Genomic DNA, 22657 nt, shown 5'->3' with positions numbered 1-22657 from the left:
TATGGTAGATGTCATTACGTGTCATTCGGCAAATTATGTCACTAACTCCATTTATGTCCAGGTCGGATCTTTTACATCCATTCAAAAGGGAGATAATTTGCTGGATGACACTAAATGACATCTGTCATAAGAATAAATTGTTACCAAATTCCTTAACTAACAATTAATGAAACAACTAGAACAGTAAATGAAGCCATAATTAGCACGGAACATAAATTTTGATTTATTTACATCTAAGTACTGCAGTGCATGCTAGGAGGCATGTTGGACAACAACAGTGTTGACAGCAGGTAGCAGCAGAGGTTGACTGTCTCCCCCAAGAGAACAGTGATGGCCAAATTAAGCTTCTGGTGGTTCATTTGGTCCTATGACAGTCTCATGATGCCAGCGTGTTACCAGTTGGTATCTTTTGGTGCCAATATTGATTGATTGAATATAGTAAGGACAGCTGCGGCTTATCAGAGATGTGCCATCTTAGGCACCCCACGACTTGATTCGATTCGATTACGATTCAGGGTGCTACGATCTGATTATTAAACGATCACTGCATTGACAATGATCGCGGTTATCGCGATTATCACGATTATCGATGCATCGTACCTTACTACTTAATACGATAGCCAAACAAATTTATGTCCATTATTTATTTAAAATATCGTAATGATTCAACAGGAGCGATGGAAACATGCCCATACAACAAAAAGCCCTTAAGATGTTTTTTTATTGATTTATTTTTTACAAGAAATTGCAAAAACATTAGCCATTTTAAAGGGAGTATGTATTTCTCTCAACAATACAATAAAATTTACACAGGTGGAATGAATTCCACATTTTCTGGAAACAAAGTGTCTAGAAATAAGACTTCTTTTAACCAATATACTTTGTTTTCACAGAATTCTGTACTATTTCGCATGTTTGTAGTGTTACCGCTGTACTTAATCGTGGTTTTACACGTTCTGCATATGAAATACACGTTGGCGAATTAGCTCATTAGCTAAGCGCTCGGCGCTAACTATTAACGTCTCAAAAACAACAACAAAGGCTAAAAAAGTACAAGAGGGTTCGTGTACTCACCTCTTTTAGATGCACACAGGTCTTAGCAACACACTCAGGACATTTTTCAGTTGAAATGCCTTAAAACTACTGCTGGACATCTAAATGACAAAGAGCAACAAACTCTCTCTCTTCCCCTTGCTCTAAAAAAATACCTTGCGCACAAAAGTGCGACCACCGGGTCACGCATCTGGTCCTGCCTGTCTCATACACAAATTTATTTTCCAGACTTTTAAAAAGGAGTAAATCTCACTCTCAGTAACCATCAACATCCATCATTACGTGCGCTTGTTAACTGTGCCTGGCGGCAGACGTGTCTTGAATTTCGTTTGCCACGAGCGGCTGCCATAAAGTTACGAGGGAAAAACATTTTTCTAACCTTTATGAATCGTAATCGAATCGTCACGTGTCAAATCGCGATGCATGTAATAATTGGTTTTTTGGAACTCCTCTGTTATCTATGAACAAATGCTGTTTTTGTGTCAAATTTGGTGGGTGGCGGCTTATAGTCAGGTGCGCCTTATAGTGCGAAAATTACGGTAGGTTTTGGTCTGACTTGAAAAAATTGAGCGTGTCGTGAATGTTTGTTGCTAGCAATTAACAATTTATATGTCCCAGTCGTTGTTGAATGTCACGCATGTACAAAAATATAGCAAATCCAAACAAGTCAGACCGAAAAGTTACGTCTTTGATGTATATTTCCGTCTGACATGTCATTTAGCATGACAATGTTGACACAAAGCAAAATACAGACGATCACGCGATGCTAACATGTCAAAATCGTGGACATTTGGAGTTTTATAGCCAGCTACAAATAGTTTTAAACGTTCTAATTAGGCTTGATGGAGTAACAAAAGGCAACATACAAGCGGGACAAAAAAGATGACTGAAAAAAGATGACACCTTTGTTGTTTTTGGGGGCGACATGGCACCGCTCTGATTTTTTTTTGCGCCTATTCGTTTTGTTTACGGCGAAGCAGGTGGTCGTCGGTTCGAGTCATCTCGTCAATCATCTTTTCTTTTTTTCGTGCCTGCGTGCGGGACTGACTATTTTTTCAAACAGAAAAAATAAGTTGCTAATTTTGCCAGTGCTCTTTCTAGACACTGCAGGTTTAATTGCTAATTGTTAACTGGGAATGAATGCATTTGCATATTAATTAGTTAGCCCATTTGCATTTTTAATTTGCCGCCTTCAAAGGGGGTGAGATAAAAGGTCGCACAATTCTGAATAATTTAAATAATTTATGCTCCATTGGTGAAAAGAAGGCGAACAGAGAAGTGTTCCGCGGATATTAACCCCTGAGAGCTTTTACCGAATAAAGCACTCCAAAAATTGTTTTAACAAATCTAATTAAACGGAAAAAGGTCTGAACACACAACCACCCGGAGCACCAGCAGCTCGAGTGTGTCCCCGGGACCAAAATAACGCTGGGGAGCCGAGCGGCGGTGGCGGCGGTGGCGAGGACGACACTTCCTGTCCTCCGTGCGGATATAAAGGCCCGCGCGAGTCCTTTCATCAGTCAGATTGATCAAATATCCCTACAGGAATGCTGATGGAGTCGCCGCTTGCTAATCGGAATTCTCTCTGAAGTGAAGCTGCTCTCCGCTGAGCGTCACCCTCCATAAGCAATCAAAGAGAGGCGTGCATCCTGGAAAGTTAACCGGGACAACTTTCAGCGATGAGGGGGCCTAATGAATCGCAGACCGGCGCAAACACAGTCCGAGTGCCAAAGTGCATTGAAATAAGGCCAAGCTTTTACAGATCTGGGCCCAAGGAAGAAACCCACTAGAATAAGAGCATGCCCAGTTACCGTGATTGGATTGATCGGGATGTCGCAAACAGACGCTTCTTCGCACTCAACGCCACGCCAAAGTCTATAGATAAAAGGCCAACATTTACAGTTCTTTGCCTGCCAGTTGTTAATATTTTCCCCTCTGTCTGTGGTGATTAGAAATACGGGCTCAGAGAAAAGACCCTCAGAATCAGTACAGCTTGTATGAAACGCCTGATCCTGTCATTGCAAACAGACACTTTTGTGCAGTCAACCCTGTGGCAAATTCTGTAGTTTAGTAGGGCACTTGGATCGCTAATGTTAAACCTTCGCCTCTGCAATTTCTTGGTAATCTGAATTAGCCCTTTAAGACTGGACGAGTCGTCGGCGACACGTTTACGCTAGGGTTGGGAATCTCTGGCATGAAGCAGATTCGATATGTATCTAGATACACAGGTTACGATTCGATTAAAAAACAATATTTTTATGGCCGAGCGATTCGATACAATTCGATACAGTTTAACTCATTTGCTCCCGGAAACGTATAAATACGTTCTATTTTTAAATGCTTCACTGTCCCAAAAACGTATTTATTAGGGCTGTCAAACGATTAAAATTTTTAATCGAGTTAATTCCAGCTTAAAAATTAATTAATCGTAATTAATCGCAATTAATCGCAATTCAAACCATCTATAAAATATGCCATATTTTTCTGTGAATTATATATACAGTGCTGCTCAAAAGTTTGTGAACCCCCTCAACATTTTGGAATTTTCTATTATTTCAACCTGATTTCCTAATCAATCAATTCAGTAGTTTTTTGTTTTGTTTTTTTAACAGTTGTGTTGTCGAGACTAAATTAAAAACAGTTTTCATCAACTGATGTAGGTGCAAAATTGAACTGTTTGGTCACAACCAAAACCGCCATGTCTGGCGAAAAGTCAACACTGCATACCACCAAAAGAACCTTCTCCCAACAGTGAAGCATGGAGGTGGGAATGTCAAGATCTGGGCTTGCTTTTCATCCTCAGGACCTGGACAACTCCACATAGTCCAGGGAATCATGAATTCTGAGGAATATTGTCAAATCCTAGAACATAACCTGACGCCATCTGTTTTGAAGTTAAAGCTTGGCAGAAGGTGGATCATGCAACATGATAATGATCCAAAGCATTCCAGCAATACAACCAAGGAATGGCTGAAAAAGAAGAAGATTCGTGTTCTGGACTGGCCCAGTCAAAGTCCTGACCTAAATCCCATTGAAATGCTGTGGCGGGACCTGAAGCGAGCAGTTCATGCCAGACGCCCATCAAACCTCTCTCAACTGACTGCGTTCTGCAAGGAAGAATGGGCAAAAATCCCCCAAAGTAGATGTGAGAGGCTGATTAGTCACTACAGAAACCGTTTGGTTGAGGTAATCTCTGCAAAAGGAGGCGCAATATCCTATTAACTGAAGGGGTTCACATACTTTTGCACACATGATATCTGAGTTTTTCTTAAATAAACCACTTTTGTTAAATAAAGAATGACAATATAACTATTTCTTTTGTTTCAGTCCATTATTTGGAATGTCAGTATTGTGGATTTGGGTATAACTTAACATTTAATAAGGTTATTTTAGTTTTTTTTACAAAAAATCTGACCATCGCTGTGGGGTTCACAAACTTTCGAGCAGCACTGTATATTCTGTAAAATAAATTGTTGGAATGGAAAGATAAGACACTAGATGGATATATACATTCAACATACGGTACATAAGGACTGTAGTAGGCATTTCACTCTACTGTCATTTAATTCTGTCTATGCTGTCCTCACTCCGAAGCGTCTACTTTTTCCAAAGCTAGACAGCTAGTGAACGACGCCTTAATAATCAGACTTCTTCCTTTTTCATCTGATTTATTAATAAAACGGCCTCAAACCATTGTCCTCTTTAGACCGTCTTAAAACAACCAAAAAAAAAGTACACAAGCATTGCATTAGCAACAACGTTAGCTTAGCACGCTATACAGGTTAACTAAACAAACAAAAAGCGTCTCATACAAAAATATAACATTTCGCTTACTAACATAATATGTACATTCTTTACAACAACCATACTTACGGACAAATCTTGTCCAAGGATCATATAAGCACAACAGAGACGTCGTGCAGCCATATTGAACTGGCAAGAAATCAATAAACCATGTCGCAAAGCGACCACAAGAGTTCGCTGTTAGACAGCACAAAACGCCTTGCTGTGAAGCTTACCAAAAGGCAGAATACTGTCTGAGCAGGACATGTGCGTTAATTGCGTCAAATATTTTAACATGATTAATTTAAAAAATTAATTACCGTGCGTTAACGCGTTAATTTTGACAGCCCTAGTATTTATACGTCTTTTGCGTTTTTTTTAATAAGAAGCATATATACCTTCCACTGAATCTGAGAAACAAAGAACAACACTCCAAACCCATTTTAAAGCAATAAAACTGGCCACTGGAGGGCAGTAGCGCATTTTGCAAGACCAGGCAACCCGATTCAACAGCAGTGAACAGTCGGAGCGCTGGCGGCACGATGCCAGGCGGCGCTCCAACCGGACAAAACAACGAGAGGACGCCTGGAAGGCCAGGCGTTGGACGACTGGGCAAAACGAGTGAGACCCTCAGTAAAGCGGCTCGCCAAGCAGACCCCGCAGAAACGCAAAAATAATCCATCTTTGTGATACAGACAACGATGAGGGAAAAGTTTACACGGCTGACGTGGCGACAATGGCGTCATCTCGGCGACAAACCGTCATCTCTCAGTAGTCATGTGTGAATAAATTGCTACTTTGCTATCAAAAGCTCTATTTGGCCGGTTGTTCATGTTATTTTGTAAAAAGAAAACATTATTCAGATGTTTGGGATGTCATTGAGGCAAAAAATAGCCGTGTTAAAGTCAAACTTATGTTTGAAATGTATGCGTTTACAAAAAGCTCATTTTCTCCGTTTTTTAATCAGAAATTGGAAAATTGCTCAAACTAAGCTATTTTCTAATGCTGTTTTCTAAAGAATGGAAAAAGATATGAACTTAATTTTTTTTCTGCTGAAAGAAGAGAGTCTAATCTTTCTTTTGGTGGGTTCCATGTTTATATAGAAATAGAACAGAATTTTCTGTGGGCCTTGCAAAATCAGTCAAAACGGCCGGGAGCGAAGGGCCTTGCTCTGGTGAAAATGGCTGGGAGTGAATGAGTTAAGAACGATACGGTTCGATACAGAGTGAAAACGATACGATAGTAAACATTTGTTGCTTGTGTTCGTACAGTATTTTAAACATATAAAAAAGATCACATTTCTAATAGCAAAATTAAATCAAATTTCATATCAATGTTATGTTTTATTTTTCTATGAAAAAAAAATTAAGGCTTACAGTACTATATGACCGTCATTTTGTTGGATGGGATTGATAATAAAACTCCAGTGACAGACAACAATAAAGTGCAGTAATTCAATTACTGTATTTCCTGGTGTTTTGAACACAAGAAGTCATTTAAGTGCAAACTTTCAACGTAAACATCTTACAAACAAAAAATATTAATTATATGCAGCAGCTCTAGAAAAAAAGAATTCAACCTGCGATGTTATCATAAATAAATAATAAATTATGCTTTACCACTGGTATAATTGGGGGAATAAAAACATGGCATTTTAGACAGACGGGTCAATAATCATTACTTTAACCTTATACACAGCAAAGTCTTTCACTTATGCCTGTGTTTCCACATTTTTTAACTCCTCATCACCATCCATATCTTTTTTGAAGGGCAGATTTTTTCTTGAGGAAGATCAACTAATCCACATGTTCATGTTTAAGTAGACTGCGTTTCGTGGAAAAAAAAAAATCTCCAGAGGGTCGTGCTGCCCTTTCCACCACTGTAGTGGGTTATTTTTCAGGGTTAAAAACTCACAATCTCTGTACCGCTCCACACTTCACACTAGCTCTGTCCCATGCGAACAGATCTGGCTGCCTTCCTCACTTCAAAGTCTGACTTTTGTTTTCCTGGGTGCGTTGAAAATCAATCGCTGGACGTCGCTGGCGTCGGTGCTAAAACTGTTCATTGTTTTAGCATGTTGCTTCCTTGCCACTACTAGTTTCGTTTTGGGCTGTGAAGAAAACGCTACGGAGCGTGCGTTACAATGGTTTTGTTAGCTCTCGCGTTGTTATGACACGCCCGTGACGATCGGGTAATGACAGCCACTAGTAGCGGTTCTGCCGAAATGCATGGGAAGTTGAGGCAACCACGACCGTGAGTTGTGCTTGTCCATATTATATGATGCGTGCGGTCTCAATCTAAGTGCGCTGTGTGGTGAATGACACAAGCGCAGCATTAAGCAATGCATTGAACAAGGCATTAGAAGCCGATTCTTGTGCTCGCGATAGCCGAATTCTATCTCGACTATCGGTTCATTTAATATTTAATGGCTCATTACTGTCCAATGGTAACTTTATCGATACAGCTGTATCTCTCACCTGTAAAACCGGATATCCGGTCGTATAGGTTTATCGTTCTCAAGCTTAGTTTACGCAAATCATCTTTGAAGCCTTGTAACGCTGTAATTACATCACCTACGTGCCGCTGGTTGGTGATTTAAAAGTGCGGAAGCTGAGGTCCATGCCCATTTTTACTTGAAGTCAATAGACCAAGTAAAACGGGAGATAATGTCATTTGAGTTTTATTGCCCTCATAAATAAACATTAAAACGCTCCATTGACCATTTGTTTATGTCCACATTTCCATCATTTCTTGTGCTTTTTTCGAAACCGAAAGCACCACGAAAACTGACATAACCCAGGAGCCATTGTGAGGTCACGAATGACAGACGTAATCTGAACATTTTTAAAAATTTACCGAGCGAGGGGCCACCTAAGGAGAAGGGAGGCGAGGTAGTGAGTGACGGCCGATTGGATTGAGCGAGCAACTTTGAAACGTGCGGAATGAATCGAAAACTAAATTTAGCACAAGCTAATGCATTATTTCATAAACTTTAGGAAGAGGACAGGCCACATTTGTCATCGTTTTCTTCAGATGAGTCGGCAAACGAGAAAGGTGACGGCTAACAGCAGTGCGCAAATGGCAGAAGAGTGGGCTGTGTGACGTAATGTATGACATAACCATGTGTATTGTTCAAGGGAGAACTGAGTGGCATGCCTGAAAAAACTCAACTGAACTAGTTTATGGTAAATATTCTTGAAAATACTTTTCAATGTTATATTTGTTTTTTTCCCCCACTAGCAATATTTTCAATTTGTATATAGATGTGTGTGTTCAGGAAACTTGGTTGTATGTATAAACTTTTTATAACATGATGAGTGCAATACCTAGCCTCACAAAGAGATATCCTCTAAACCTTTTTTGTGTTTGATGATGTACTGTATATGTTAACAGCATTAATTTTTTTATTCACCATTTTGCACTGTTGGTCTAATGTATATAATCTGTTTTGACCATACTATGAGTAAAGGCCAAAAAACACTTTTGACAATACCTGATGTTTGTGTTGAATTGTTAAGTATAAAACTATTCAGTCTTTTCTGTTGAGTTTTTATCCTAACAAGTTGAATAAATACTATCAAGCTTCAAAACGGTTCGTTGAGCATGGTTATCAATGGGACATCAAATTACAAATTTTGACAAGGATGTTTGGGATTTTTTTTTTTTCTTTTTTGGTCCAAAATGTTGATTATAATTGGTCAGTGAAAATAACAGTTTGGACATAAAGGTTATGTTGTCCTGAAAAAGTGACCCAACCAGGCCATTTTCTTTGAAATATAAAGGCAACATCAAAGGCATGCAAATTTGGACAAAATAGGCCCACGTTTTAAAGGGTTAAAGGTTACTAGAAGTATGGCTCGGCGCCTGGCCATAATAGTTGTGCTGGGTTAGTTGGGCCCAGGTTTGTTGAATCGACACATAAACCTCAAAATTGGGGCTTCCCCATGACTTTTTTTATGTATGCTGTTTCGTTGCTCGGTTGAATAAGTGAAATTGCATTTTCTACACAAATTTTTTGAGTTTCAAATTAATTTCCCGCACAAAATGGAGGCCCAGAGATTAAACTTATCCAAGAACACTCCCAGACACATAGCGTACAACTGAGAAAGATTAGGCAAATTTCGCTCAGTCGTTTGGGCATTTTAAAAACACACACAAACTCACCTTCCTAAAGATAAAGATATCCTGCCGTAATGAATCCTTTAATATTCCAGAATTTTTTTTTTTTTTTTTTAAATCCAGCATCTTGTTGAGTACTCAAAGCCACAACGGATCATCACAGCACATTAAAATTTGTACATGAAACCGTAAAGTTTGAAAGCCAACTGCGCAAGAGACGTGTCTTTTGTCCAAAAAAATGGCACTGTCACCTACACAATCAGGAATTTTCTATTTTCTGTTCCAATTCATTTTCTGCACTAAATGGAGGCCTACACAGATGAAACCCATCTAAGAACACTTCCAGAAACAAAGTACAACCGTGTAAACTTTCGTCAGAGAGCGTCCAGCTTTTTCGGAGTCCAAAGGGGACCGAACACACACACAAACACACAAAGGTCCATTTATAAATACTGTATGTATGTGACAGAAACTGAGGCCCGTACACATTAGGGCATATCGAACTTTGATGGAATTTATGCCGATGTCGAAAATCAATACTTCGTCACAGTCAAGACTGGGCCAAAGTTCATTGATAATACTCAAATTTTACCATTTTTCTACTTGAGTAAGGCTACCACACAAGCAAAGTTGAGACTTGAGACCTTAATGCCATGAATAAAGTTACCATTAATGTTTATTTGGAACAATTTCTGTTCGGCACGACCCATGAGCATGGTTTACGTCACCAAAAATGGTGATCGTAGTATGATCTGATGGAGGAGAGAGCAAAGTGGACATATTCCTCTGCTTCCTCTTGATCAAGGTACTGAATGCTTTGTCAGTCTATCTCCACCCTGTTATTCTGGTGGTCTTCCAATCCATTACCGACTAAATACTCCTCCAAGGCGCTTCCACACCAAAGTCCAATAAAACCAATACAAACTTTTCTGTTTTGGCATGCATTAGTCACTCTTATTTTCTTGTTACTTCATCTTTATCAAACTCCTGAAGGCGTTGTGCGTCTGACTCTTATCTGGTCTCCTGGATGATCTTCGAAAAAGCAGATCCAGATAGCCTCCTTTGGAAAAAGTCCAACTTTTACATTTTTTCCCCGTGCCAGTCGTTAAAATTTCTCCCCCTCTCTATTTTTGATCTGGGTCTCGAGCGCTTTGTGTGTCTGTCTCCTCTCCGGTGTCCTAGTGATCTTAATTACAGGCCCTTGGCTTGCAGCTGAGAGACCCATTAGAATCAGAAGACATCCAGCTTCCATTATGGGCTTGGCATTTGGTCTTTGTGCCCGTGCTCTTAAATTACACGTTGCCAATCGCAGTAGGCACGGGCGAGACGAGGATGGCTAAGGGATAAGTTGAAGGAGGAGTGGGCGGCGATGGTGGGGACGTGGGGTTTTCTGGCTGCGCTTGCCAACTGTACCCCCCTCCCTCCAGCGCGCACCCCCCTCCTGCGCTCCTCTTTATCGCCAGATAACTTATGCAAAACGGCAGATGAAACCCATTCCCATTCACGTCGCGCTGATTGTCAGAGTACGCTCGCATTCCTTTGAGAGCGTGATTGACCGGCTGAAAGGCGACAAATTAGGGGGCCTGCGCAGTCTTTTATTCGCGCCGGTCGCCGGGTTTATTTGCGGCAGATTCACCCGGGCCCAAAATGAAGTGAACTCAGGCAGCGCTGAATGGGAGAGCTCTGATTGAATAATTGATTTCCTTTGTGTGGCCTGTGTTTAAGAGGGATAACTCGACATCCTTTGGAGTGTAATGATTGTAATTACCGTCGTGACTGGTCATGTCAAATATGACACAAGAAAGGACTGTTATTAACCTTTATTCTCCACTAGACGACCAAAAAAAAAATGTTCCTCTTGTCTCTTTCCTTCTGCGTAGGGTTTCTTCTAGGCAGGCGTAGGTTGGAACGCTTGGACGAGCTTCTGGTGCCAGCCTGCCAAAGGTTGACGGCTAATTGAGTGTGCAGTCGGCGGAGTGTCAGCGACTCGCTTTCGGGATGACAGAGTAACTACGACGCATTCGGGTGGAGACGGAGGAAAACGCATCCCTTACCTGTTTTCTATGGGTTATAGGGGTGGAGCGGTGCTCAGTCAACCGATCAGGGAAAATTTTACTCTGACAGAGAACAGTCGCTGTATCATGGTTCATGAGTAACACCTCTACTATACAGCATGACTGGGCTGCTGGTAATTGACCCAACTCGAAAAGGTTTAAAATTGCCCTTGGGTGGCAAATGATGGAGGAAAATTACTACTTTGATCTTTATGATGCCTTTCAGCTTACTTTAGAATTTAAACCATTAGGTTTCACATGATTAAACATATTGAGTGCATGTACTTACCTGTAGTTTCATAGTTTGTTAGCATTACATAAGCAACGCAGTCTATAAATAATTTGTGTTCCTGGTCTGGTGAGTGACAGGGTGTCAGCAAATGATTGTTTAGAACTGTTAACTGAGCCTTTTGTACAATAAACTGACAAAGTATGTCTATTGTTAAAGGGAATCTCTGACAAAGGGATCCTCTATTTTGAAGACAAGTAATTCTTAAAAGATAAATGTTAGTATGAGTTATAATAATTACATATTAAAACCCCTTTTTGTTTTAATAAAGTTTGTAAAATTATTTTAAGTGATTGGTCGCCATTCTTGTTACGTCTCAGTGCGTGACGTCACCGGTCCGGTTGCCGAAATTCCAGCATGTCACTCATTAGCTTTCCCAACATGTCATCAGTTCTCCCCTTCCTATTTGAACCAGATCTGAAAAGTGAAGAGCAGGACAGCACTGTCGGTCGTTCACAAGACGAGCTTCAGGGAAAAATGCGTGCAGCAAATACCTGATAAGACAAAAGTTGGGCAAAACTGGTGATGCGAGAGAGTCCTGTTGGGAAGTCCGGTTGGGAGCGAGAGTGTATGCTGTCCGGTTTTATTAGCAGATACTCAAGGTAAGCATATTGCGTTTTCAAACTTATCCCAATATAATTACGTAGATTGTTAGCATCCAGAGCTGTCGTGTGCTTACAGTACAGGCCAAAGAGCACACCTTGTGTAATCCATGTCTTGTACATTGTAACGCGTGGTAGCTAGGATACGTGTATAAAAGTACCAAAAAGGGGAGAAGCTTCCACTTATGCACATTTATTCACAAAAAATATTTCCACCTTGACCACTCTTCACTCGGGAGCTCAGCAGTACGCAAACACGCGTTCCCTGACGAACTCCCAACATTGTTGTAAGGTCCACGTCACTGCCGTCACTGTAGCGTGCCAGAGTGCTTTAATTATTTAGTATGATTTGGGGAAAACTCCCACGAAGAATAGTCAACATAAAAGATAGCAATAGTAATCCAAATCAGCGTTTTTTTACTCACTCGAAGATCCAGGAATTAGACCGATCCCATGGCAATGTCGCAGCCGTCGATTCCACAAAATAGACTGATCCGAAAAGCCGCTGTGGGACCGACGAATCAAAAAAAAAAATGGACAGATCTGAAACCAATATTGCAGACGTCGTGGGACCGTCGGATCCAGAAAATAGACGGATCCCTCCTTGACTGAGGATCCAGGAAAAATGTTCGGGCGCCAGTTGTAATGCGTGGTGGGTAGGGTACGTGCATACAGGGACCAAAAAGGGGGAGAAGCTTCCACTTAAGCACATTTATTCACTAAAAATAACAATTCCACCTTGACCACTCACTTCACTCCCCTTGTTTCCATTTGACTGGAAATTGCATCCAAAAGCAGCACATCATGGCATTTTACTTCGCGAGTTTATGCAGTAATAAGCAATTGTTTAACACGCTACAAATTTGGAAAGATACCAATTACGTCATCACTGCGAGCCCGCAAACCATGGCGCCAACTAACGGTCAAAATATGGACTAAATATTATAAAGTATTGGCATTGATGTAACATTATATGTTTTTCTAACAACATATTTTAGTACAAGAGAACAATTGTGGTTTATTAGAGCCTACACGTATTTAAGTGAGAAGACCACTTAAAAGACTTGAAGGCGCTAATAAGCCACCATTGTTCTTTTTTACTAAAATATGTCTTTAGAAACACATATATCATTGTCATTGATTTAAAAATCTATAATATTTAGTACATGTTTTAACCTAAGGAGGACGCCATGTTTTACACGTGCAACGCATGCTGGGGTGATGACACGGTTGGGATGGACTGAGAGAATAGCTTTGCTAGCGAGCAAGCGAAGCTAGTATGACGACTGGCACGATTTTATCACATTCTGCTGGCTGCTGGTCAGATTGTTTTGTTCCAGAGGTGTGGGATGAGTTCCCAACGTCGTACCTGCATCCAATTCCAGCACATTAGTAGTGTCTTTATACCGATCCTAGGCGGCTTGCCAAGATATTGACATATTTGACAGTTTGTATAGTCCCTTTGTTGCGAGTTGCATCATTGCCTTTTTTCATTTGTCTGCCTCTCACCGCGTTTTCCCTCGGGTTTTTTTTTTTAATTTTTTTTATTTTGCTCTTGACCTACTGTAATGGACCCTTTTTGTCTCCCTTTTTGCAATCGCGTGTTTTTTTGCGTGTTCAAAAAACCCTTTTACGCAATCTCCATGTTATTGTTGTCTGCTTGCCTTCTGAAGTGAGCCGGATTTTCTAATTCCGTGGTCAACCCAGTTGCACTTTCTTATCAGTTGCATTTCCCTTTCAGGTTTTACCGCACAGACATACAACGCATGTTGTCTAACGTCAGGCGGAAGTATAGGCCTGTTGTCTAAGCGCTCGTCTGATGCACGGGAAACACGGTTTCGAATCCTGCTTCAGACCTTCATTTCACTGCTTTTGCTGCTCGTTTTGTGAAATATTGACAGTCCTGTCCTGCTCATGACTTTTCACACAGGTTCAAATTGGAAGGGCAGAACCGACGACATGTTTATGTGGCTAACGAGTGACACTAAGTTCGGCAGCGCTGGCCAGTGACGTCACCGCCCAGTTCACTGCATCGTCAACAACGGCAACCTACGAGTTAAAACTAATTTTTCAAATTTTAATCAAACGAAAACCTTAAGAGGAGTTTGATTATCAAATTATTATAACTCATACTAACATTTATCTTTAAGAACTACAAGTCTTTCTGTCCGTGGTTCCCTTTAAACTAGATAACGTCCAAGAAAAATGTTTTTTCTTTTTTCAACAAGTTACAGAGGATAGAAAACAAAAAAGATTAACATTTGCCTTCCTGGCCTGGTGAGTGACGCGGGTGTCAACAACTGATTGCTTAAAACTTACCTGTGGCCTTTTGTACAATAAAGTGACAAAGTGCACAATCGGCTGTGTATCCTTAACTAGCTAACATTTAAGAAAAATTATCGCAGTGAAGCTTTCAGGCAGATCTTTAGCATTTCAAGATTACGTTCTGCATGAAAACATGTTTCTTTCAACAAACAACAGAGGATAGATTACAAAAAAAGCAGACTTACCTGTAGTTTCACCCTCTGTTAGCATTGTATTAGCGATGAAGCTTGTGAATAATTATCTTCCTGGCCTGGTGAGTGACAGAGTTAAAAAAAAAAAATGTTTAGAACTAGTTGGATTTCAACGGTAGCCCCTGGCTTTTCGTACTATAAAGTGACTGAGTCCACTGGCGGCTCTGTATATTGTTGACCACTTGTGTGTATCATTGTAATAAACTCTAACCAGCATTGGTAGGGAATGATGAATTAGCTGCCATCACTCGATTGCAGGGCTGCAGCTATCCATTATTTTAGTAGTCGATTAATTGATGAACTAGTTAGTTCGAATAATCTAGTAATCGAATAAGGAACACAAAAGATTAAAATACCTTAGCTGAGCCTCAAACGGTATAGAAAATAAACAAAAGAATCTAGGTACAACAAAAGAACAATTGGCTAAATTACATAGTAAAAGTCAGCTAGCTTAAATGCTATAAAAATACTAACTTTTTTTTTTTTTTTTTTTTTTAATTATACAATGCTCTAAACAATTCCTACAAAAATGGGCTAAATAAACCTTTAAACTAAATTACGAATGCATGAACAAAAACATTAGCTCAAACAAAAACTCAGCTTATGCTGGTCTTAACAGGGAGCAAATGGATTCAGCCATGTGAATGAGGCAGACTACAGGGCAGTGTATCCACCCAAATCAATAAAACTAAAGGCAAACACTTTCAAAACAAACCATTACAACGCTACTTTAATTAAAAGAATACTCGAAGCAGCAACATTCAAATATTTTTTCATAATTGAATACTCGAGTTAATCGATTAATCATTGCAGCACTACTCAATTGGTTTAGAACAGGGTTCACTAAATCCGGACCTCGGTGCCACTTTTCCTGTCGCGTTTTCCACGTCTCTCTCCCCTAACACACCTGAATCAAATGATTATATCATCAGCAACCTCTCCAGAAGCCTGATAATGATCCAGATTATTTTGATTCAGGTGTATTGGAGGAGGGCAACATGGAAAACACAACAGGAAAGTGGCACCGAGGTCCGGATTTAGTAAACCGTGGTTTAGAATTAGTTAAAAAAGTGAATGGAAGGATTAAAACTATTTACAAATGTGTGTAGTCTTTATCACAGATTATTACTTCTCATTTTATGTGTGGAATGGAATGTACCCCTCCCCAATAAACAGGGGTTCGCTGTTGATTTAGGTAACAGAAATGAGGTTAACGGAGATATATTTGGTCATATTCCCAGAGACGAACACACGCTGTGGTCATGTGTCAGCCGCCCAGCAGGACACGCGGCTTCTTTTAGGTTGTAAACAAGACGGCCGATTAGCCTGTCGTGCACTCGGCCACGTGGAAGTGAAGCCGCGCATCGTCTGGAGTTCCCTAATGACTTCCTAATTCCTCATCAAGAGATGAATGTCCTCCACAGCAGGCGGACCGGCGTGGTGGCAGGGTGCCATCCGGGAGCAGGTGCCGCGCACCCGCCATCCATAGGCCTCAATTACCTCCTTCCGGAGAGAAGCCCGCTCACCTAGTCGCCCCTAACGCTAATCATGCTCATTTTGACAGCTGGTGGCAAAGTTATTGGAAGAGCCACCTTTTTTTGGGGGGGGCGGGCTTTTTTGGAGCTTATTTAAATGCTTCCAATGATTACATGATATGTAACAACAAAATGGCTGCATGCATTTTAACATAACACTCCCTTTATCAAATTTAACCCATGAAAGCTACACAATTTATTAATTTGTTTTGTAATTTACTGAAATAAATCATGCAACTTGTGTAAATTTAAATAGTCGTTGGAATGTCCATGTCACCTTTAAGCTTTACATTTATGAGTGACATCAGCGAAACAGTGACATTTACTAATGTTGATATTTACACCGCTTATATATTTATTACTGTAGTAAAACATGAACTGTACTGTCTTATATAGAGCTTATCAACACTCGTCATAAAAGTCGACGATTGAGAATTTTTTTTACTCAAACATAAATAATTACAACACAATAACCACACAACACAATAAACATTATCAGAATGGATGTGAAAAATTAACAAAACGCCAGAATTGTAATGTTTCCAATTAGGTATTCATGCAATGTAACACGCATTATCTGGTTAACTCTGCAATATTTAAATGGCAAAGATGTTAATGCTAATTAGCTACTTCAAGATAGCTAAATGCTAATTTCCACACAATCAGACTGTATTGTGCAGGTTGGCAATGCTAAAATACTACAGTACTTCTATCATGCTAAATTAGCATCGTAGCTTACCTGCAGTGTCTTGCTCGTTTCAGAAACGTTCACAAAGCGTCCACTTTGACCACATAGCAGGCCTTCATAAGTAAAAAATATCCTAAAAGCAAAATTAGCAATATATTTGTGGATCGGTAATTTGTCTTAACGTGACTTTAAACGTCTTTTTTGGACATTTTTAAACTCTTACCTGAACGACTTTCTTCTTTCATGGTTAAGTCTCAGCCAGCAACAGCAGGTGTACTTCCATTTTGCTGTATGCAGATGGGCGCCCCCTTGTGGAAACAACATAAAATAGTATTGTCACGTAATTTTAAGAAGTACCAAGAATAGAAAGACATGTAGTTACAGATAATTTTAGTACGAGTTATAATAATTTGATATTAAAACCCCTCTTAATGTTTTAGTATTAATAAAATTTGTAACATTTTATCTCAAAAAAATAAATAGCTCGCCATTGTTGTTGACGTCGCAGAAGGTGACGTCACATGGTCTCCCTGCCGTACTTCCACAGTGTCACTCTCACTATCTAAGGTAGTGATTTAAATACACCACAAAGTGTCAATGGCGAGTTTTAATTAGAGATCAAGCTAGGGAGTGCGTTTTGTCCATCGACCGATGCTGTACTGCGGGTTCATTTTTTTATTTTTTATTTTTTTTTACTGTGGGTTCATTGTACCTCACGTTCATTTGAGTGTGGTCTTCACAACGCACAGTACAAGATTCATGATAATGGCTCCCAGCATCATAGTTTGTATATAAACAAGTTGCTAAAATTTTGTTTTACCAAAGTCTGAGTAAGTTTTATGTGTATTTTGCATATGGTGGAAAACACTCAGGTGACTTAAAGTTCCGCTCTGACACCCCCATTTTGGCCAAATTTCAAAATTGTCCAATACGCATGTGTGATACATCATTGGAAAGCTTAAAATCCCAATTTTCTGGGGGGACAACATGTTGCCCCCCCCCCACACACACACACACCCGTCCCAAAAGTCAAACTCTGCCTATGGTACTAATATTTATCTTTGAAGACCTACATGTCTTTCTATCCGTACTACCCTTTAAAAGTCACTTATTTTTTCAAGAAGGCTAAATGCTAATTTCCAGACACTCCTACAGTATTTTATAAAGGTTTGCAAAGCTAAAACACTACTTCTATCATGCTACCTGTTGTGTCCCCCATCCTTTCAAAAACGTCCTCACAATGTCCATTTTGACCACGCAGGAGGCCTTCAAAAGTGAAAATGTAATCAGTTAGTAAATTTGTGCCCAGGCCATCGTCTTAACGTAACTTTTAATCGTCATTTTTGTACATTTTTAGCGTCTTACCTTGACACTTTTCTTCTTCTCTGGATAAAACCTTAGAACAAGCGCCGCAGGTGTATTTTGATTAGGATGTCTGTAGACGGGCGCCCCCCTGTGGAAACAGCTTCACTTTATTGTGTTATAACAGTGCTTCTCAATTATTTTCTGTTACGCCCCCCCAAGGAAGACGTAAATGTTTCGCGCCCCCCCCCCCCAACTCTCTGCCGCCACTGTAAATAGTATCATTCGTCTATATTACTATTATAAGTACGCCTCAGCCTAACATTGTGTCCTTTTTTTTCTATTAAAGAAAAAAAGTAACATAGATCAACTTATAATAAAGTATAACTTTTTTAACATTGTGTTGCTTGTAACAGAAAAGACTTAACGCGCATCAATTTGCCTGAAGTTAAAAAAAAAAATTTTTTTTAAAGTCACATCCAAACTGTAAAAATTCACTCAAGGTACATTTTTGACCATTTGATACTGAAAAATAAAATGTAATAAAATCAGTAAATAATAACAAATTCAAATTGATTAGAAACATTTACTCTTCAGGACAACATGCCAAAAATTTTGACCGAAAAAAACCAAAACTGAATAGAAGGGGGGGAAAAGGTCTTTGGATAGAAGGAATGTTTTTATTTTCGCTGATTCACCACAGTGCTCACTGGTCTACTGATATAACACTGACAAAGCGGGACGATTGTGACAATTGGCAATATTCGGCACATTTTCGCTGAAAAACAATCAAGCGGCTTATCAATGAGATTGAGGTCTAATGTCTTTAAGTGGCGTCTTAACTGATTTGGCTTCTCCGCTATAATCATTTTTAGACTCAGTAAACAGTGGTCTTTCCTCATTTCCCACTATATTAAAAGTCAAAGGCAAACGGCCCGAAAAAAGCGCATTCTCGGCGGCCGAGGGAGAACCGTAGGTGAGGGCGGTGGTCGTGACGATCCCAAGCCGAAAACGGCACTTCTCGGCCGGACACGTGAGAACCGAAGAAGACAGTGGGTCGCTGCGTGAGTCCAGCTCTGCATGAGTCTCTTCCGTGTGCTCTTGCTTACTTCAAAAATACTGCACGCACTTTGAAAATGAGAGCGCCACTGCCACCCACGGAGTGGATGTGCAAGTACACTTTATTCTAGTACGGCAAAAAAAAAAAAGCATGTTCCCCGAGGTCACTCGCGCCCCCCCTGGCATCGCTCTGCGCCCCCCTGGGGGGGCGCGCCCCACCATTTGAGAAGTACTGTGTTATAAGAATAACACACATATTTAGTATTGAAAAGTTATTTTTATGTCTAAAAACGAAGACTTTATATTTTAGTTTTATATTTTAGACATATTTCAAAACCAATAATTAACTTCGAATATATTTTATTATTTTCATCTAATTTTTTTTCTAGTTTTTTCATTCGTACAGCCTATTAATTTTCTATCCTTCCAAATGTTAAAAATGTTTCTACTTTTTATTATAACAAAAAGGAAACGAAAAATTCCATTTTAATTCATTGTTTTTGTTTACATGCTATTAAAAGCTGTTTTTAATCCAACTTGGGGAAAAAAATAAAACCAAAATGATTGTGTTTATACTAGGGGTGTCAAACAAAATGTTTAATCGAGTTAATTACAGCTTAAAAATTAATAAATCGTAATTAATCGCAATTCAAACCATCTATAAAATATGCCATATTTTTCTGTAAATTATTGTTGAAAAGGAAAGATGAGACACAAGATGGATATATACATTCAACATACGGTACATAAGTACTGTATTTGTTTATTATAACAATAAATCAACAAGATGGCATTACCATTATTAACATTCTGTTAAAGCGATCCATGGATAGAAAGACTTGTAGTTCTTAAAAGATAAATGTTAGTACAAGTTATAGAAATTTTATATTAAAACCCCTCTTGATGTTTTCGTTTTAATAAAATTTGTAAAATTTTCAATCAAAAAATTTAACTAGTATCCCGCCATTGTTGATGTCAATAATTACTTACACAATGCTCATGGGCGGTGAAGCCTATAAAATCAGTCGCACCCGAGCGCCAGCAGAGGGCGACAAAACTCCGAAAAACACAACAAGTACACATTTCACTGTGCTGTCATTTTAATCAGTTTGAGCGGGACATTTGTGCGTTAATTGCGTCAAATATTTTAACGTGATTAATTTTTTAAAAAATTAATTACTGCCCGTTAACGCGATAATTTTGGTAGCCCTAGTTTATTCATATTTTGCTTTTACAGTTTAGTATTCTTGATTTTTTTTTTTTTTTGCATCTTGCATTAACTCTAGCAGCATCCACCATCCGTCATCCCATTAGCCTTGTTGGCACGGTGCCGACTACCGGGGCTGGCGGTCGGGGTACCCGAGGGGGTCCGAGTCGCTCCGTCACTCACGTCACCGAGTCATCAATCGCGGCGTGTAAGCGTCCTGCCAACAGATGGAGGCCTAATGGGAGGGGATTGAGGGTGGCGCCCCCATACCGCGACTCCAGACAGAATGCAGACGAGAGAGGTCGCCAGCAGTGACCTTTGCAGGGCCCACCTGCAGTTAAGGCCCAATGACACTGTGATTAGGAGACCCCAAATGGACAAGAACAAACTGGAGAACATGCGGTCATGTCAACATTTTCCACTGATTGCACAAGACGACAACCATGCTCCTCGATCAAAACACTCGCATCTCAAAAGAAGTGGCAAAAACAACCAAAAGTGTTCTAAAAATCTTTCTATAGTTCAACAAGGTTTTGATGTGTTTAATTGTATTATTAGACTTTGCAAAGCACTGACATAAGAAAAAGTAATTCCCCTTGTGCTGGATGGAGAGCAAAAATAGCGATTAAGAAGGAGAAAGATGTCTTGCTGTGTCGGCTGAGATATGTAATGATATTCATAAAAGAGACCACCGACTGGGGGGGTCTTCAAAAAAAAGATAGGGAGGGAAAAAAGTGTTCCTAAGCAACAACAAGCTCACAACAAGCTGCGACTTGGGAAATTTTGACCGGATTGGGACGAGGCAAACGGGAAAAGCTTTTTCAAAGTAGGCCATGTTGTGTGTGCGCGTGTGTGTCGTCTCTGCGGGCGCAAACACCAGCCAGCCAGCACTGATCAATTAAACATGAGAGCTTTAACTCATTGGATGCCATTGACGGGGATAGACGTCCAATGCATTTGACCTGAGAGGGCGATTGAACGATCGCTACCAGGCCCTCCTTGTGTAAAATGGATGGGAAGTCTATTGCCATCAACGGCAGCCTATAAGGCAAGGATTTCATGGAGACTATCAGTGAGTCTTCTGATGTGGATGAACTAGATGGTTGTGAACTGCTACTTGTATACTTTTTAGGATGGACTGTGCTGAAAAGAGGTAATAGAAAGGCTTTGCTGCCATCGTGCGGCCATGTTTGATATTATCGGCAACTATTCATTTTAGGTCCAGAAATGTCTAATTGTGAATAAATTAGAATCTAAACGTATAATGAACCATTAATAATCGTATATACATATATAAACACAATTTTTGACACAAAGTTGTATATGTATATTATACATAGAACAAATGTAGATAGTGGCGCCTCCAGAAATTTTTCATAGGGGTGGCCAGATGGGGCCACTTAAAATCTTGGGGTGGCACACCAAAACTAAAAGCCATAATTTCAGGTTTTCATGATATTATTGCAGTAAAAAAAGGTCAGGGGGAAACTATAACAAAAAGTTAAGGACACGACTACTAATATACTTTGGTGTATTGTGTAATATTTGATGTTACTAATGATTTAATGTGCATAGTCCATAACTGTCCAGTCATCATTTTGAGTTCCCTACAATTCTGTTTTATTGTGTCATGTATATATTAGGCATAAAGTGTACATTTACCAAAAGAAAATAATTACTGTGGAAAAGCAAGTGCTGGCAGGTACAAATAAAAGCAAGTACAGAAGCAATCATATCTTAACTGGATATTTCTTAACATAATGTTAATGTGACACAAAAATAATTATTACTGAATGAAGAAAACATAAAAAGTACTTCCCAACAGGGATACGATATACTGGCTAGCGGGGTGGCCAGTGGGGTGGCCAACAAATTTATACGGCCACCCCCTGGTGGCGCCACTGAATGTAGACTTAGCTCAAAGTCGTTATGAAGGTGCCATGGAGTCAGGGCCGGCCCAGCCTATACGCAGACTATGCAGCTGCTTGGGGCCCCTGACCACTAGGGGGCCCCCAATCTGGCAATTGTTTAATTTATATTCTATTTTGTTTACTACAGTTTGCTTTATTTGACTTTTGTGAGTTTTGATACTTGATTACAAGCTTAAAAAATAAAAGCTCTTAACTTCTTTCTTTCCTCTTTTAGAAAAAGGTTTGGCGTTACCTACTGTAAGTACTGACAATCATTTGGGGTGAGAAGTACAATATACAAAATATGGACGTATGGGTTGGATTGCATGTATGGGTTTCACAGTACACTGTGACGAAATGGTGGGCCAAAAATATGGGCCCCTTTGCATTGCATTATTTTGCTTAGGGCCCCCAAATGGCCTGGGCCGGCGTGGAGTAGAAATACAACAAAAATAGACAACATTTTAAAATTAGGTAGTGTATTAAAATTTTAATCAAGTGATGAAGTCGTAATTTTTGTAATGCTACTTATAGTCAAGT

The 22657-nt window shown here is 39.8% G+C and overlaps 1 long non-coding RNA gene across 4 annotated transcripts in view; it reads right to left on the bottom strand.

Moving 5' to 3' along the window:
• LOC130907586 (uncharacterized) overlaps nt 1–18085 on the bottom strand; it is a 392577-nt gene extending 374492 nt beyond the window's left edge. For 2 of the 4 annotated variants that reach the window (XR_009061497.1, XR_009061500.1), the window contains exons 1-4: nt 17843–17966; nt 16863–16947; nt 16691–16772; nt 14411–14475 (exon numbers count right to left, since the gene is read on the bottom strand). This is a non-coding gene — a long non-coding RNA (uncharacterized LOC130907586). Of the gene's footprint in view, nt 1–10574; nt 10891–14410; nt 14476–16690; nt 16773–16862; nt 16948–17842; nt 17967–18004 lie in introns of those variants that run through there. The other 2 variants (XR_009061498.1, XR_009061499.1) reach the window with 2 other exon arrangements.
• Between the last annotated feature and the right edge of the window lie 4572 nt (nt 18086–22657).

Source organism: Corythoichthys intestinalis, chromosome 19 (genome assembly GCF_030265065.1).
Source record: "Corythoichthys intestinalis isolate RoL2023-P3 chromosome 19, ASM3026506v1, whole genome shotgun sequence".
Taxonomy (NCBI): Eukaryota; Metazoa; Chordata; class Actinopteri; order Syngnathiformes; family Syngnathidae; genus Corythoichthys; species Corythoichthys intestinalis.
Note: the sequence above shows the minus strand (reverse complement) of the source record. Positions and strands in the feature narration are given on the sequence as shown.